The sequence below is a fragment of the Syngnathus typhle genome, linkage group LG15 (genome assembly GCF_033458585.1).
Source record: "Syngnathus typhle isolate RoL2023-S1 ecotype Sweden linkage group LG15, RoL_Styp_1.0, whole genome shotgun sequence".
Classification (NCBI taxonomy): domain Eukaryota; kingdom Metazoa; phylum Chordata; class Actinopteri; order Syngnathiformes; family Syngnathidae; genus Syngnathus; species Syngnathus typhle.
This window is the reverse complement of record NC_083752.1, coordinates 3,045,181-3,058,211: the sequence shown is the minus strand read 5'-3', so window position 1 is coordinate 3,058,211 and position 13,031 is coordinate 3,045,181. Positions and strand designations below refer to the sequence as shown.

The following is a 13,031-nucleotide window of genomic DNA, read 5'->3' as shown; positions in this document are numbered from 1 at the left end:
CTAATCTGCACGTACGGCGTCCTTCCTTCCCCTTCACCGAGTCATTTGGGCGCTCTCGTGCAAAGTGGAATCCCCCCCCTTGCCCTTAAGTGGAGTTTGTCCGAGCGTGGCGGTGACTCGCTTGGTTGGTGCAGGTATCGTGTGACCACGGTTTGAATCCGGGTCATGACCTTTGTAGCTTATGATCCCCCCCCCCTCCCTCGCCCTTCATCATACATCCTGCTGTCATCACAATAGACGCAGAGGCGCAACAACAATCTGTTGACATTCCGGCCCAATCTGGAGTTGATTTACTTGAGGACTTGAACAAGTGTGGCGAACCCTCCCAAGCATGTCTCCCCCACGTTAAACGTAAAAGCCAATCAGAAACGCGTTCAAGCTTTTTGGCGACAGGTCACGTGACCTCATTAAAGGCCACATCAGTCGCATGCAAATGGCGGCGATAATGGTAACGATATGCTTTTGAAAGAAGATGCGGCATTGTTTGGGGGAGGGCGAGGGGTGAACTTTAAATGTCAAAGGGACCTGATGTTGCCATCATGTGCCCTCCCGCCGTGACACCGACTAATGAGCGACCGGCCACACCTCGTGCATTCTTGCTGACCTTTCGCCCACCTCACTTTCCCTCCCCACATAACCTCACCCAATCATTCTCACCCCCACCCCACTCACCCACTCAATTTGTTATCAGTTGTCAGGCACCAGCTACCCCCCCCCCCCCCTCTCATTAGCATAAGTATGCGAGGGGTGGGCTATCATTGCAATCTGGACCCGAGGGCACCGGTTGATATCAGCCATGTCATCAGATAAAAGCCACGGGACGCCCCGGGGAATCGGATTCTATCACGGCAGCAAAGATAACCCCCAAAATACGGCTTTTTGGGTTTTTTTGGCCCAGTTGGTCAAGTTCCCGCTGATTGTTGCGTGTTTGTGCTAATCATTACCTGACGTGTTGGCAACACAAAGGGACAAGTTGGCAGCACGGGACTTTGTCAGTCAGAACTCATGCGCTGGACAAACATGCTGAGCGGACAAAAAAAAAAATGTTGTTGCATGACTTGAAGTTTCGACGATGACGGATTTCATGAAGAAGCAACGTTTGCCCTCGCCTCTCCTCCCTTTCTTCTCCTAATGGCATACAGCAGGGGAGGGCCAACCAGATGCCCCCCCGGCATCCCATACAGATGGATGAACCCTGTTTGAACTCGGCTGCTTTAATTAATCTCGCTGACTTTGTTAATTATTTGTTTGGCCCGCCTTTGACGGAGGCGGCACAGTTGAACGCGACTCGGGTCGCGTTTGAGCTGGCAAGAGCGGGAACGCTTTCTTGTTCTTCTTTTCCGCCATCTGATATATTTGTCCAAAATGGCTGCCTGGGAACAAAATGGCCAACTTCCTTCTCCAGCCACCCAATTTAGATTTTTGAAACTTGTGTGAAGGGCTACTTTTCCGCCCCGAACTTTCTAGGGGGCGCTACTGAGTACGTTTGGGATGAGTACTGTAAATGCACCTGCCTACATGTCCAAAAGCTCCAAATGAGACCCTCTGCTATATTTTTGTCTCCAAAGATGAGACGGCGGGCGGTGAGCCGGTGGAGCGGCTCGTTCCAGCTAGTTGGCAGCGGCGGGGTGTGACCGGAGCAGATTAGTGCCCTCCAAACACGGGGCGCCGCGCTCAGGATGTCCATAGAGAGACATGTTTGGTTAACCTCGACGCTGAGCCGTGAGTGAATGCAGACGCCCGGCCGCTCGCACCGTTCCAGAGGAAATCCTGTTAACGTGTTACACATGCCCAGCGCTAGCCATGATTACACTTCAATAAACACGCGAGAGAGGACGGAAACAATTCGCTGCAAAGACGCTTCCTCCTCACGTCCGCGGGTGATTCATCTGCGCTTCTTTTTTTTTTTTTTTTTTTTGCGCTCCCTATGTCAGTGTGACTTTTTTTTTTTTTGATCCCAAGACTGTGCTAGATTTTGTCATCTGGCTCCGAAATCATGAGGTTGGAGCGCACAAAGGTTAGAAGGGACTGAGGGCATCAGTGGAAGCCTCAGGGGTTGATGGCCGGGTTAAGAGGTGGCTAAGCTCAGGGATGAAGGGAGGCTTTAAGATGGAGAGTCCGTAGTGGAAGAATCCGGGGGGGGGGGCTGCCTGAAAGCGGGAAGATTCTGACACAGAACTTCCCGACGGCTAAATCAACGTGTTGCTCGGCAGCAACCAGTTACTCCAAATCTCGTTCTTTTTGTAGTTGGTGAAGAAGAAGAGGTTTAGGAAGGACTTCCAACTCCAAATACTGTCGAGCGATTCCATTCCCCATTCCAAGCTTTCTCCTGGCCAGATCGCTCCCAGCAATCCCTTGGATCAGGGCACCAGACCCCCTTCCCTCCCTCCTCATCTTCACTTATTAGATCAGGGCCCCTGTCAAGAAGAAGCAGGGATCTGGGGGCCTCATTGTTTGGCCCCTGATTAAGAGCTTCTCACAGAGGAGGATCAGGCTGATGGAGCAGGAGTCGAGGCCAGCGGGGGGTCTTACGGGCCACAATGTTTCAAGGCTTCTTCTAGAGGTGGACTGGATTTGGTGGACAATGAGATGTTAGACGATGAGGGGCTTAAAGCTTAAGCTCGTACTTTCGGGGCCAGCGATCGAGCGGCTGATGACCCAATCCATCTTTAGATGTGAAGTGAGCAGCTTTAGGGGACAATGGAGGTCCAAATGTAGCACCGGGTTAATTATCTGCCAGCGACCGAGGTTCTGGGGCTCGTCCTAAATGTGAAGTCAGCGTCAGATTTTTCATTGCTTGTGATGTTTGTCAACAAGCGGCACGGCGGCCATCTTGGCTGGCTGAAAAGTGATTGGCAAACGCCGTCTTATTTTTTGGCGTCGCGCCGGCAGCTAAACGGGAAAAGTTCTTCAGGAACAATCTTGACAAACCTCGGGCCGTATCGGAATTTTTTTGCTCTTCTGTCAATGAACATTTGAAATTTGCTTTTGTGGTGTCTAACGGGCATATTCCCAAACTGGAATGTGCGACGGTGAAGGGAGACGTCGGCGGAGGGCACGGCCAACGCGGCATTCCAAAGGGATTGAGAGGCTGCATGGGAAAACCAAACGGAGGTGTTAATCTCAACCGAGTGACCCCCCCCCCCCAACCCCCCTTCCCTACCCGCTCTTCATGTCCCATCATCCTCCAAAGGGATCCTCTTAATCTCATAGTCTCCCCACATGGACCAGGTCTTTCTCCAGCGTCAGTTATTGGCACAAAGGCCCGATCAAAGCCGCTCAACTCGGAATGCGAGGAGACGTGTGTTTTTTTTCCTGGGGTGGGGTGGGGGGGGGTTAGTGATACAGATTGGCCGGGCATCAAATAATATGTGCAGGAATGTTATTGTGCTTTGGCGGGATAGTAAAAACAGGCTTTGGTGCTGCGCCTCCATGTTTTGACAGGTTGAGTGTCTTTGCCAGCCGATAAACAAGCTCGCTGGACCGTCAGCTCCGCTTCGCATACTTTTATCCATTTGGATTTTGCGTAGGTACTCACAATTTCTACTCGGGTGTCCTCCATTTAAAAATGATTTTCGTCAGAGTCGACGGTAGCGCGACGCTCAAATTGTGATTTCATTTATGATTTTGACGGACGATTACTCGGCGGTCATTCTTTATCTAGAAATGATCATTGATGATGACATTATGAAATGCACATTGTGCTATTGTGCAGGTGTCCAGTTCCATTCTTTAGCGCTTCTTCCCTTCCACAAATATCTCAGTTGCGCGCTTGACAGGTCCAGCTCGATTTCTTTTCATTGGCAGCGCGTCAAAAGCAATTGTCAAAGGTCCCTCAGCGGGATTCCCGCCTCCGCTCTCCTCCCGAGAAGCGTCTGCTGTCAAGACTGTTCGCATGATTTTTCCGCCGGGTGTCCGCATCTGTGCCTGATTTGCACAAGAATAAAGAAGTCCCCTCGGCTAACCCCTGACTTAATTAGAAGCCATCTTCAACTGTGGACAAAGACGCTACAGCTAACAGCGAGGCTAACAAGTGTTTTCTAGGCTATCAAGTGTTTGCCTTCACGTTGATTTCGACATAAAGTAAGACCGAGGCTTGAAATCTGCAAACGACGAAGAAGGCCACTGTCAAGTGCATCATTTAACCGCTTGTAAACAATCGCAATCCCTCCCTTTATTAGCCACCCTCAGCTAAATGAGCGCAGACTTCTCCTCCCCGTTTGAGCCGTAAAACAACAAAGCCAAAAAGTGGATCGGCGCGGGCATCCCGTGTGGGGCCTCCAATGAGGAGGCGGGGCTGCGTCTTTACGAGGCCCGCTTATCGCCAGGTGTTAAACTCACTCCACAATTCGGAGCCGCTATCGGCTTTGAAAGACGGTAACGCGGGGTCTGCGCTAATTGGCTTTCAAAGTGGAGTAGATAGCTGACCTAAGAATGTTTGTAAAAGTGGCGACGACCATTTTCGTTGGAAAAAAACTATTTTAACCGTGGCTTTCCTGTGTCTTGTTTCGAAGTAAAGTGATTCCAGGCGTGCGCGTGACGCAGATCCCGGGCCCGTGCCATTAAAGCGCTATCTGCAAGCAAGCCGACCGTTTAGTAGCAAGATTGCGATACGGTTTCAAGTGGAGGCCTTTTCGCTTCCAGGGGACTCTCACCCGTATCGAAATCAAATCGGCAAATTGGAGTCAAAATAAGGTGAGCGTTTGTGAGCTTGCAGTCTTCAATGTTTTGGGAATTGGTTTGGTTTTTCGGGCAGCGGGGACTCCGAGGCTCAAAGTGGAATAGTTCCGACTTTTCCAATGTTCTTCAATGCGTCATTACGCTTCCTATGCAACACTTGAAAGCAAGCAGCGGTTGCATTCCGAAAGCAAAATATTCGACAGGTTGTGATGGAGCGTGGCGAGGGAAGAAAAATAAAGACATGACCTGGACAAATTGATTTTGTTGTTGTGCTAGCATGGCAACTTTCATGCCTGCTCTTTCCACAAGGGGTGTGTGTACTTTGTATATCCACCATGTGCCTCAGCAAGTTCCAATTTTATTACGGCCTCTGTGAAGACCTTTGAGAAATCGGCGCCTCCTGCGGTCAGCCGAAATCAAGCGGCCTGGCCGGCGTACATAGTTAGGCTTTTGTCACTTTTTTTTTTTCAAGATAGCTTTTGTCTTGAGACAGATAAAGCAGGAGGAGGTCTCTCACACACACACACACACACACACACACACTGATAACACACTAACCTTTGATGTAAATCCTGCAGGGAAGAAGATGCAAGAGGGGGATTGGATGGGAGGAGAAACTACAGTGAGATTAGAGGAATAGCTTCAGGGAATGGTGTTTTTGTTTCAGGTTGCACACACACACACACACACACACACAGATTTTTTTCTATGTAAATTCTTACAAGGTACATTCCATTTTTTAGACTAAACTTGCTCTTCCATTTTTTTCCCCTCCTTTAAATGATCATGCAGTGATGCAGTGAAATCTGAGAATGACACGTGAAAGGACAAAAGTGTGCATGTGTGTATACTTCCTGCAGGATGTTGTGCCGCAAGAGGATGAACCTGGACTGCGGAGGCTCTTCAGTGCATCCCGAAGCTGACAAGAATGTGCATGTGCGTGCCTGAGTGGACATCCACGAGTTCAAAGTGTGGACAAGACGTGCTCAAGTAGAAGGAAGTCCCGCATAAACTCAAGTATGTGTGTGTGCGTGTGTTTGTGCGTGCCTGCGTGTGTGACTCAATTGACATAAGCCCTCATTCATGTCCAGAATCCGCCTGGCGTCCTTTCATTCATCTGCTCTGACTGTTGGCGTCTCCATCCCCTCCCAGCAGGAAAAATAAACTTGACCCTTCGCATCCTGGCGAGATGTGACCTCCGACCCCACCCCCCTGACTGGGCCAGAGTGTTCCGAGGCTCCTCATTCCATCCATCACAGTCTCTCCTCCAGAAATTCCTCAAATGGCAAGCGCTGTATGCTTCTCGTGAGTTGCTTCTCCTTAGCTAGCGTAATGCTAACAAACAATGCAAAATGCCATAGGCGGGCTAACACAATGTTATAAGCAACCCGTATTTGAGTAAAAAAACTGAAGGGACATCAAAACAGGCCCATTTAGGTTCACACTGAAATGTCACTTGAATTCTCAACGACCCAAACTATTCTGAGAGTAGCGTAAGCAAAAAAAAAAAAAAGTCGAGCGAGTAACCCATAATTCCACCAGTAGACTTCTAAAGCGAGGTCGGCTCCGTACAAAGTGATGTTTTCTTTGCCTAGCTCAGATCTGCGCATGGCGGCGCCGCCGCTGCCACGTTGTCTGGCGTTGGCTCCCGGCCGACCACAAAACACACTTTTCACTGGCTGCCCTTGAACACACCACCCAACTCACACACGCCCTCGTAGGCCACTTAGGTCGAAAATAGGCTGCAAAAGGCGAGCGGCTCTCAAGTGGTCCGCCAAGAAAAATGTTTTTTTTTGTTTTTCCTGCACTTGTTTACGACGGAGATGAATTGCCGTGCCATCTGTATTTCCCGCATCATAATTTGCTCTTTTCGACCCGCCTCAATGGGAGCCTTGTCTTCGGACCCTCCCGTGTTCTAGAACATCCATCTGTCGTCTGTTAGCTTTAGGCTGCTAACATTAGCATTTGCCAAACGGTCAACGGGTACCATCCCGCTTTTGAGCATTGATGAAAAACGACTCGTGATGACAATGAGGAAGTCGAAGCTATCTGGGGTGGGGGGGGTACATCGCAAAAAAATCACAAGCAGTCCAGTGTTGGACGTGACAGGAGATTTGGACTTGGCCAGGGCGAGCACAAGGGCGTCTGGCTCTAATTTACAGCCCTAATAAATCCCCACCCTCTTTACCCTCTGACCCCCCGAAGCAGCCAGGCAGCTTCCTAAAATCTTAATCACTCCTGCCGGACCCCCCCCCGACCGCCCCTTCTGCGTGTCCTCATGGGAGCTCGCGAGAGAAAGCAACAAATAGCCAGCGCGCACACAGGCTGCATTATTCTGCTACCCCCAAAGCCAATGGCCGACTCGACTGACAGACTTGTGGCCTTTGCCCACCAACTTGAAAACTTTCTCTTTACAAACTTTTTTTTTTTTTTGCTGTCCTTTTCCTGTTTATCGGGGCCAAGTTTCAAATCCTTGCGGGAGTCCCAAGTGAGCGTCAGCCTGGCCCGACTAAACGGGTCGCCTGGCTGACTGACTTATTGACTGACTTGTTTCCTGTTGGGTCGTGTGTTGGTGTCAGAGCAGATTTATGTCACCTGGCCCGGGTGATAACTCATGTCAGACGCAGTCGGGGGGGGGGGCTGAGGTCGCCGGGGGCCCGCTCATAAAAGTCTGCGCTGCACTTTTGCTTTGTTTACATCTTTCCCTCCGTCCAATCTGTGACTTCAGATGTCATGAAGATGTTCCCGCCCCCTTGAAAAACAATTGTAACAAACAAACATAAAACTCACTTTTTTATATATATATATATATATATATATATTGTATGAATTAAAATGTGTGTACCTAGGGGGTGTGGCTTAGCGAGGGGCATCAAAATCAAGGCCCTGATTGACCAAAACTCATAGATTGAGTCATTCTATGATTCTTATTCATTTCGGATCTTCCGATTGGTTGAGGCCGTTTTCACGTTGACGGAACCGCAAAGAGGTTGAACTCGATTCCAGCCGGTGAATACGTTCAGTCTCACGCACAGCGGGTGTTGAGACGCGTTCGGAGGTCACCGTCTACTTTGCAGCGTTCAAGGACAAAAAGACAAAAGGACGCCTTTGTTTAAGAGCGCCGCATCCAAGAGACGGCAGCGGAGGAATCCGCGGGTGGAAAGACGACACACAAAGACGAGCGCTCTTAAAAATGAGAAAATGACAAAAGCGCCGCTCACGCCCTCAATTACAACTTCTCTCAAAGCGACCGCGAGACCAATAACAACTCCAAAAAACCCGTCATCTTTGTTTCTGTTTTGTCGAGACTGCTGTTTTGCGTCAGGCTCCCGTTCAGTCGTTTGGTCTGCTATCTTTTTATTTGTCTTTTTTGTAGCGAACTGACCAAAAGAAGGCCGTTTTTCTCCGTTTTAAGTTCAAAGCTGTTCTTTCCAGATCATAATGGCCGCCGCAATTAGAGGCTCATAGCATCCATATCGAATTCAAATCCAGGTGCGGACATTTATCCACTTCCAAAGGAATCCTTACATGTGAATAATTACGGCACGCTCGTTTGTAATTGCTCCGACGTCGTCGTGCGGGAAACGTGCGCGTATGGCCGGTCGGCTGGCCGGCCGCTGCGGCCAGATGTCTTCTTCTCTCGACAAACAAAGTGGAACAGTGCATGTAAACACGCCATCTGCGCTTTGTTTACACGCCCTCGGTTGCTCAAACAGACAGATAAGTCTTTCCCGGGGAGCGACGAGCCTTCTCCCGCCAAACAAGACAAGACTCAAGCCAGCAGGCCATCTTTCATTTTTTTTTTTTTTATGGATTTGCAATCCCTGCTTACAGCAGTCAATGCACGGCATGATGATAGAGGTTCCTAATATTGCGGTGACCTGACGAGGGCAACCGCAGTGTTCCAAAAATACCTTCAAAAACAAAAGAGCATTCATCAAGTCGTCAATCCGTCTTTGGGCCCGATGTCGGCAATATTTGCGTTTACGCAACCTCAGACCTCAGGCTGCCGTCCGTCTGTCTGGCGGCAGTTGAGATGGGGGGGGGGGGGGGGGGGGCCGCTGACCGCGAGGCTTCAAGCTGCCGCAGAGCTACAGGTCAGCCCGTGGACAGACAGACACAGACAGACAGGTGGACGCGCTTCATGCGAGCGCCGTCTGATTGGACGTTGCAAGCCTCCATATGTGGCAGGTCAAAGGTCATCGTTTCTCTTACGATTGGAACTTGGAAGAAGATGCCGTGAGGCTACTGCTAAATGACAAAAAAAAAAAGTGAGCCCTCTCCAGTTGTCACCAACTGATGTCAAAATCTGAAGTGGTCAAAAGAAAAAAAAAAAAAAGCTTGCGGGATCCCCGTAGAGGTTTCTAGCCGTCATCTGTCACGTCGACTTGACACCCGCGGAAGCTTTGAATGGGGACGCCGGCCCGGCTGACCCGACAGTGGCGGCCGGCGCGTCATCTGACAGACAGAGACGTCAAGTCATCACCGGAGACATCGCCGTCCAAGACACAAAGACGAGACCGAGTCGGACGTGGGTCAGTGGGCCGAGCCGCTTGTGCAAAAGATGGGATTCCTCTTGACAGCCTCAGACTTGAGAAAGACCAGACCGGAGGTGTGCGCAGATATGCCGCCTCATCTGTCTCCCGCCAACTCCCGCTGATCAGATCCGCCCCGCCGGGCCGATTGACATCTCAATGAGATAAGCAGCGGTGCGCTTTTAGCGGAACCGCTTCACGGTTTGCGGCCTTTGTGCTGCAGAGTATCCATGGCGTAGCCCCTCCTTTCTATCCACCTGCGTCCCGTCGAGGAAGGACGCCGGTTCTGCTCCCCGGAAGCCATCAAAGTTCTGAAATGTGCGTTTGTTTGTGTCCACAGGCCCGGCAGTTGCCGCACCCACCTCGGCGCCCCCCTCCGTACTCCCGTGGCGGGACGCTTGGAGAAGAACCCCTGCCCCCCCGCCCGCAGTGGACCTCATGTGACCCACACTATGAGAGTGGCAGGGAAGCACAAAAGCACGCTGGAGAGTTTTAAAGGTACTTTGCAGTGGAGAGCTTTTTGAAGTGGACACGTTGAGGCCGCGCGGTGCAAGCTTTGTGCAAAAAACACTGAGATGAAAAACAGATCAAACTTTCCCTGTGTGGATTGGAAAAAAAAATATTTTGGGCGTCTTTTGCAATATTGATCTTGTACGATTAATTCAGAGGAATATTTTGACTTTCATCCCTTCATTTTTTTTACACATTTAATAGAGATGTGCTCCTCCAAGCCACATCTCACAAACATAATACACAATCCCGCGTACTGCCCCCCCGGTCCTGTTGAATGGGGGCGGATGGGATGGGGCGGGGCGGGGCAGGGGGCTCTTCCTTTCTCGAAAGAAGACCCCGGCCACCCGTCTAAACATGGGCGCAGTGAGAAAATGAAGACCTCTACGCCCCTCGAAAGCAGCAGGAATTTCTCATTAAGCGTAGATTTGGGACCCCCTTCACTCCCTCGAGGGAGGGTGCGGGGGTTCTCCCTCAGCCGGCAGCGCCTCTCATTCACCTTTTCTCTTTTTCAATCACGCTTGCAAAGCCCCCGAGCCACTTCCTCTTCCTTTCAGTCCCACTCCTCACACACCTTTTTGTGTGCACGTTCTCTTACAAGGCCTCAAAGATTTCTTTCTTTTTTTGATGTTTTCATCATAATAGTCTCTGGTGATATTTGTGTCCCAAGGCAGTTGAGGCAGATTCTCCTTTTCAAAGCGTTTCCCATTCCCACTTTGGAGTAGGATTAATGAGGATTATGGAGATGAGGCGAGGTAATGAGTTGTGAGGGCCGCCACTTTTTTTTTTTTCCAAACAAAACGCAGCCAATGGCGATTTGGCCGCTCGTGGCTTTTTTACGTGTTGGCCAGCTGACTTTGGCGCCTTTTCTTGCACAGCAGCCCCCCAGCTAAGGTTTTATTTTGAAAATGGAGCGTGCAGTTAGAAAAGGCTTTGTTTGGGAATAGGCTCAATTATATTGAGAAATAAGATTAAAAAATTTATGGAATAATAAATTGAGAAAAAAAGCAAGATGGACTACAATCAAATCCAGTAGAAATAACTAACATTCAATATTTTTATGTATTTTTTATCTACGCCATTCGTAATTACGTACTTTTCATAAAAAAGCGATAATGTTAATTTTATTTTTATATATTCTTTTATAGTTAAATTACTCGTGATGTATGTAAATTAAACATGAAAAGTTGAATACGTATTGCGTATGTATTCTCATGAAACAAGACTTATTTTTACAATAAACCACTCATAATTTATTTTACTTCTATTAGAAAACAAGTAATAATAGATATAAATAAAAAATGTATTAAGATGTCATCTATGAAATAATCAAATATTGCATCTCACGGCCACTAGGGGTCCTCTTATTACACTAATGCAATGTGCTACCGTTAAAATGTTCTCATCTCAGCATTCCTGTGCAAACTTGTCAGAAATTGGCATGGCCAGTCGACTTTGTGCGGAGAGAAATGAGAGAATGAAACTGAGAATTAGAGAGAAAGAGAGGGAAAGAGAGAGATCCCACGCGGGCCAGAACAGCTGACAGCTGGGTTCAGCTGAGGTCAGAGGGCAAGCATTGGCGGTGGGGGGAGCAAAGCAGAATTTAAAATAACAGGAAGACACACATGCACACATACTTGTGCGTAGTCATCGATGACTTGCCCTTTTTACTTGCTTCCATAACAACCGCAACAGCAGAGGTGCCAAAAGGACGTTCACGACTCGTCAGAAGAAGACAATCAATGGATGCTGCCATGAATGGTGCTGCCAGGGCCTACTGGCAGAAAAACAAACTCCAGTGTCTTGCTCAAGGACTCTTGGACATGATCATCACCAGGCTTGAGGATTGAACCCACCACCTATCTTTTGGGGGGGCCGCACCCCACGTGGCGTAACAAAATACCCATGCCAAAACCCGCTACTGGTGTGGATTTAAAATCCGGCAAAAGAGCAAAAAAAGATTTATGGGGACAAACCAAGTGCTTGAATCTATTGCGTCTCATTTGAGGTACTCTGGCTCCCTCTAGAGCCGATGAGTGCTACATGCAAGATCGAGAAAAAAGTGCTACATTGGGTCTTCTATTGTGAAATCTAAAAATATATAATCAAAAATGAAATATGTTAAGGTATGCATATGCATGTGTTTTGTCCATATTTAAAATAGCATTTTTGTAATACGTCTGTGGTCCTATATAAAGTATTGAAGTTGCCCATTTCTGATCTATATATAAAGTTTGGTGAAATCATGGTTGGCCATTAAGTAAACTTTCTAATAAACATATTACGTTTTTGAGCAAAGCTGCAAGTTAGCTTTAGTTATTAGCTAGCAAGAGCCCCAACAAGGGATTAGTAACTCTTATCAGCCCGCTTTGACCTCAATAACAAGTCGAGGCAGCTCGGCCTGCACTAACAGCGGCTCTCATGTAGTTACGCGCGTCTACCAACAGAGGGCGGTGATGTCCCGCAGTTCAGCTCAGCTCAGCCCGCCCCACTCCGACTGTGCTACGGGCCCTCTCTTGTCAGCCTGTGCGCGGCGGCGACTTTCTCCCCTCTTCCCATATCTCAACCTTTTCCCTTCCTTGCCGCAAATGACCCCCCCAACAGAATGTCTCAAAACATGCGAGTTTCGTCACGACGGTGGTGAACAAGCCCATCCGCGCCCCGTACGCGCAGTTAATTCGCGTCGTCGTGTTTTTTTTCCACCCCCTAACAATAAGGTTCGAGTTTGTGAGAGGAGGAAGGTTGCCATTTTGCGATTGACGCCGCTTCTGCTATTCAATGTCGCGTGCGAATGCATTTAAGTGCATTCGCGTTAGTTGCAGGGATACATATTGTCACTATTGCCCCGACGTTCAAACCCACGCGTGTTAACACTTTGCGGGCCTATTTGTTCGCTTGTCACCCCCCACACCCCCCTCTCTCCCTCCCTCCACCGTCACCTCCCGTGAGAGTGGAGTGGAGGACTCCATTTTGAAGGGTGTGCGGCCACTGAACTCAAGTCCTCGTCGCAGGGAAGAAAAGGGAGACGATATGCAATATGGCTTCACGCGTGTTTTCGTCTTGAGTGTGAATCTTGATCTTTTGATGAAGATCAACATGACGGCTGGGTGGGAGTTCGGCGCGTGACGTCACCGCCGACGACTGCTCGTGATTGACGGCTCGTTAAGCCGAGGTGGGCACATGTGGGAAGGTGCATTTTGTAGCCAGGAAATGGGCGTTTGTGTCCGATAAAATCCACGTTTATGTTCGAAAGTTGTGTACCAAATAGAGTGGGGGCACATTTGTCTTGCACGAGCATATATTAGA

The 13,031-nt window shown here is 49.1% G+C and overlaps 1 long non-coding RNA gene across 2 annotated transcripts; it reads left to right on the top strand.

The window, feature by feature from the left end:
- The first annotated feature begins 1,583 nt into the window (after positions 1 to 1,583).
- LOC133168260 (uncharacterized) lies at positions 1,584 to 11,925 on the top strand. 2 transcript variants are annotated; one of them, XR_009718177.1, is made up of 4 exons: positions 1,584 to 1,722; positions 5,541 to 5,697; positions 5,772 to 5,985; positions 9,556 to 11,925. It is a non-coding gene; the product is annotated as an uncharacterized LOC133168260 (long non-coding RNA). The 2 variants fall into 2 exon arrangements; XR_009718176.1 differs by lacking the exon at positions 1,584 to 1,722 and adding an exon at positions 3,358 to 5,347.
- The last annotated feature ends 1,106 nt before the right edge of the window (positions 11,926 to 13,031 follow it).